We start from the raw sequence: 5302 nt of genomic DNA, 5'->3' as shown, positions 1-5302 counted from the left end.
GTGAACTAAAATTATTCGAATTGACATTAGTGTTTGGGAAGCTTTTCTCCACCTAATTTTCGAGTCGGGACGAGGAGGCTAGGTAATCCGATTACGGAGGTCATTATCTACTTGTAGCGTGCTGAAACTGAACCCGGTTGGCTTTTCAAGCTGGGATTAGATAGTTATTTTATTTTCGGTAAATATTCCAGTTTATTTCTATGATAATAGTTCCTGACGAAAAAAATTTTTTTTTTTATTAGCATTAGAATATGTCAAATGATTAATTGTTTGGTTCTGAAAAGAATAAATTATCGTCAGAGGTAAATACTGACCTCTTCTTTTCGTTTGATTCTTTTTCGCTGTTTTATGGTTTTAATTCATTTTGACTGAAGATTAATGATATCAGCTACCTAGGATTATCACTTTCCCAGTTATTTTATTGTTCAAGATTTTAAGCAGTACTAAAAATTTATAAGAAAAATTCTGTGATCAGTAGGCAAGAATTCTTTTAAGTGGTATAGATACAATTTGTGTAAGTGTGCGTGCGTGTATACCAAAAAACAATTGTTTGTCCCATAAATAAAGATAAAATCGCTGTTAACTTCTTCATAATATATAAATGTATCCAAACTACAAGAATGGAGGAACGAAGTAACAAAATACAAATTTTTATGCCTTAAAATGGTTGGAAACATTATCATGTAATAGAAAAGGGCGAAAAGTTTTAATACTCGTTTAGGTAATTCCCAAAAAGTTAAGATATACCATTTAGTGCCAAGAGGGGAGGAAACTTTATGTGCAAATGATCTGAGAAGAAAAGATTGAAGACATGTTGCTTGTTCTTCCTTCTGTCTTGGCTGCAATACCTTTGACTTTATTGTTCAACATTCTTTGCAATATTTACCATTAACTGTTTAATGATATTATGTTAGTTAGCTGGTTGAAGATATTCACATCTAAATTTTATTGCGGTTTTGTTTGGATGGAAGAACGGGGCACAGTGTCATATGTTAAAAGAAAGGGTCTGGAATGTACATGATGTACACAGGACTTGTTAGGAAGGCATTTTTCCAATATATAGAAACCAGTTAGGTTGAGTAATAGAGACGTTACATGATTTTCCTCTTGATTCAGGGAAAAAGTGATTAAGCTACTGTACTTTGCATCGTCTCTGCTAAAGAAGAATATATACAAGTAGAAATAAAATATGTAGAAACGAATAACTATATGAATGAAGAATAGTAAACTTTTAATTCTTGGATAGGGTAATTAGAAAGCAAAGGAAAAATCAGCATCAACTTGTAAATAAAAATGAATTAACTTTGATATTTTTATGCTTAATGAAATTTAGTGTCAAAATAGTAACCAAAGCTAGTTTTGTATATCCATACATACATACATACATACATATATATATATATATATATATATATATATATATATATATATATATATATATAGTTATTTATGAATATACAAAACTAGTTTTGGTTACTATTTTGACAATAAAATTTCTTTAGCATAATAATACTAAGATGTTATTTTAACCTACTCTTCTCTCTATTCCAGGCAGATGACTTGCTGAATGATCCTTGTGTATACATGTACATACATACATATATATATGTATATATATACATATATATATGTGTGTATGTATGTATGTATGTATGTATGTATACACAAGAATCATTAGCAAGTCCTCTGCCTCGAATAGAGAGAGAGAGGAGTGAGTTAAAAAAGAATCTTAGTATAACTAAAAGCTGCATCCACGGACTTACTCAAGGACTCGGTTTAATACACTTAGATTGACGGAGGTTCTGTGAAGGTCACAAGATGCAGCGAAACCTCTCATTGAGCTAAAACTGATCTGTTTCTTGATGGAAAATCTGTACAAGACGGTTTTCTTCTCATGTTTCTTAGAAGTTATGTAATAAATATTTGCGAACCGTGAGTTGAAGTAAAAATAAAAGAGACGAAATTAGGCTTTTGTTTATAGAACGGCCTCTTTTCATCAGAGAAGGAATTTAGTTATTTAGTTATGAATAAGAAAAAAGCATCCAAACATTTTCAGAAGGTCATTCATCCATTTTCTCATCCAAGAGGGCGTAGCTTACTTATTTACTGGTTTCTAATGGTATACAAATTCAGCACAAACGTAGCATATACCTGGATATGACCAAAGAACCTGGGTTCCATTATGCTGTAGGTACTTGCTTCGGCAGTACATATACTAAAATTGGAGCGATCCAGAGAAGATTAGCATGGCCCTGCGCAAGGATGACACGCAAAATCGTGAAGCGTTCCACATTTTTTTCAGTGGAACTGTGAAGGTTTCAGAGCCCGTACAGAAGACCTTAAAGTATTAATGCATGAATTCAATCCAGGGATTATATGCCTACAGGAAACAATGTTAGGCAACTCTGCTTATAACCGTGGACTAAATTATTCAATATTTAAATCATATCCCCCAACTGGTGATCGTGCCCATGGAGGTGCTGCAGTTATTATTAATAAATCTCTACAGCACTCCACAATACAATTAAATACAACACTACAAGCTGTCGCTATTTCAGTCATTTTGAAAAAGAGGATAACAATCTGCTCCTTATACCTTCCACCAGACCTTGCTTTTAACATTGGAGATATTCAGTCGTTAATTGACCAACTTCCAGCTCCTTTACTTCTCCTAGGTGATTTTAATGCCCACAACCCCCTTTGGGGAAGTCGGTTTTTAGATAGTAAAGGGAAATTAATCGAAGACCTTATTGACAGGAATGATGTTACTCTATATAATAATGGGTCAGTAACTTTCCACAACATTCTTCTCTTTCCCGACTCTTCCTTGACCGCATTACACCCCGTAGCATATGTTACTTTCTCCATGAATGTGATTGTTTTTATTTTTGTTGCATAATTTTTGTGATGAAAAAGTTATTTCATGTTTATTCTAAATTCACTGTTCTACATATATAGTAAAAAAATAATGGGTTAAAATTACAGAACAGCTTATAACCATTTCAACATGTAAGCCATAACTCTGAACAGCGACGAGACAACCTTCTCTGTAGTTACTGAATACACAGTTGATAAACCCGATATTTCATTCGTCAGCTACAAAGATTTCGAAACACCCAAATTCTGTATAACCAGGTAGGTCGTTAGCTCATTTCGTCCTACATTGCTCAGTTGAAAATTGCAATGTTAATATGTGCTTGAAAACATTCTATTACATAAATATTGCAGAGAGAGAGAGAGAGAGAGAGAGAGAGAGAGAGAAAGACAAAGGAGGGGAGTGAGGTTTAAAGAATGAGGAAGGGTGGGTGATGGAAAGGATAAGTACCCCAAGAGTGATTATCCGAATGAATTGTAAATCTTGACTGGCTAGGTTTGTCTTTGTCTTAGAATTCAAGAGTAAATGCCTTTAAAACGTGTGTTTAGACGGAATTTTTATCAAAAATTAGGGGAGGGTGTGAAGCACACTGTCTCAAAGTACCACATCAATCAGTCGATTGGTTTGAAAGATATTGGCAAAAAACGACGACTCAAACTTCCTGAAATACTAAATATGTTTCTTGCGAGAGAGTAAAAATTTACCATATTATATTTTTGTCTCATTCGTAGCTTTCTCGAGGCCCAAGAAAAAGTTGATATACTGTATATGGATGTACAGTTTAATTCTAATAGTGGCAGATTTGCTATTCTTAATTTCGCTAAACCAAGGAGAGTGGGTTAGGCTGTTGAAAAAGTATCGAAATGCTTATAGAAAAACTAGTATTTGATTTGCAATAAAGTTATTACTCTATGTTAGTCTATCATTTAAAATTCATTAACCCAAAATTAATGATAATTTAACTGACATCGCGTTTTCCGTTTTTGAGTAAAGAGAAGTCCTTGGAAGAGGCAGACAGCCAATCGAAGTCGTTAGTTGGGAAAACGTCACTTCAGGCGCTCTGGGATGCAGCCTCAGGGTGGAAGTGTCTGGAGGCCTGGATTTGCTCCTCTGGTTCCGGATTATCCAGGCACTGCGAGAGTTGTCCCTCAATGGAATCTGCTTTCACGTTGCCCGTTGTGTGTTTAACGCAAAGTAAGGCTCAGGACTGTTGCTGGCTTTTGACTGTGAGTGCGCTGCTCATTCCAGTCCTGATCAGATATCTTTTCTCAATCTAAATCGTATTTTTGTACATTTATGAGAAAATATTCATAGGAATAAAGTCTATGATGTCAATTACTGTGAGGGTAAATTTCCACTTGAGTTATACATCCATATTTAACAAAGATATGACACATTGCCAATAACTCAAGCTAGTTTCAAAAAAACACAGTTTGCTTTTTTCTGATTTTCTTTATAATAAAAAAGAAATAAACGGGCAAATTAGGTATTGGAATGGAGGTGGCATAACACCCGGAGGGAGGGAGGGGGAGGAGTGCCCCAAAATAAAAATGAAAGGCTCAGTTCCATCGGACAAGTTCTTTAAAAATATGCCAACAAGACAAACACAGAGGCCTTCTTGCGTGATGTTGATGCACAGAATATCAGGAACAGGGAGAATGAATGTAAGAAGTCCTAACCATCAGGGCGCAACGTGTTTCTGAATTTAGAACGTTTCTTATGTACATATCAAGTGTCCGAGAAAGCTCAGATTTTGGATCATTTATTTATTTATTCTACCTTCCAGTATTGTCGACCTCTGAAATCCATCCAGATTCACAACACGTCATCACAGCCTTTTGTTACGAATATTGCAACATAAAAATTTTGAATATTAAAAAGCTGTTCAGAGGGCATCTTGCTTTCCTTAACGATATAGACTTCAGCTCTTAAAAAACCAGACTAATTGAGAGAGCGAGAGAAAGAAAGAGATGAATCACCTTTTGTGGTTTTGTTGATAATTGAAAACTAAATATGTATTGTACCATTTCCGTTCATGGTCTACTTTATACTCCTAAAGAATGACTAAAGGCACAAGTTTGCAGAATAATAAAATGTATAAAAAAACGGAATCTTTAAATGAGAAAATAGCGTGCGGAGCTTACAGCTTTATACTCCCTTTCAAATAAATCCGATATGGTTATATCCCAGAGCAGGTCTGCAAGTGACTACAACTTTGAAACCCTATAACGTGGGGTAAAATTTGTTAAATAATAAAATGAAGTCAAAACAGAGAGAAAGACACTTTCGGAATTGAAATCACAAAGGGATGAATTTGATAGGATATTTTAGATAGCAAATCCATTTCAGAGGCTTTGAATATGTTGTCTCAGGTATTGTTCGTAGAGAGACGAAGAAAACTATATTTGGATGATTATGTAGGAAATG

At 34.6% G+C, this 5302-nt stretch overlaps 1 non-coding gene across 1 annotated transcript; it reads left to right on the top strand.

Moving 5' to 3' along the window:
* The first annotated feature begins 2191 nt into the window (after positions 1 to 2191).
* On the top strand, positions 2192 to 2297 carry LOC136834474 (U6 spliceosomal RNA). The gene has a single exon (XR_010851824.1). It is a non-coding gene; the product is annotated as a U6 spliceosomal RNA (small nuclear RNA).
* Positions 2298 to 5302: the final 3005 nt, after the last annotated feature.

Source organism: Macrobrachium rosenbergii, chromosome 53, assembly GCF_040412425.1.
Source record: "Macrobrachium rosenbergii isolate ZJJX-2024 chromosome 53, ASM4041242v1, whole genome shotgun sequence".
Taxonomy (NCBI): domain Eukaryota; kingdom Metazoa; phylum Arthropoda; class Malacostraca; order Decapoda; family Palaemonidae; genus Macrobrachium; species Macrobrachium rosenbergii.
Note: the sequence above shows the minus strand (reverse complement) of the source record. Positions and strands in the feature narration are given on the sequence as shown.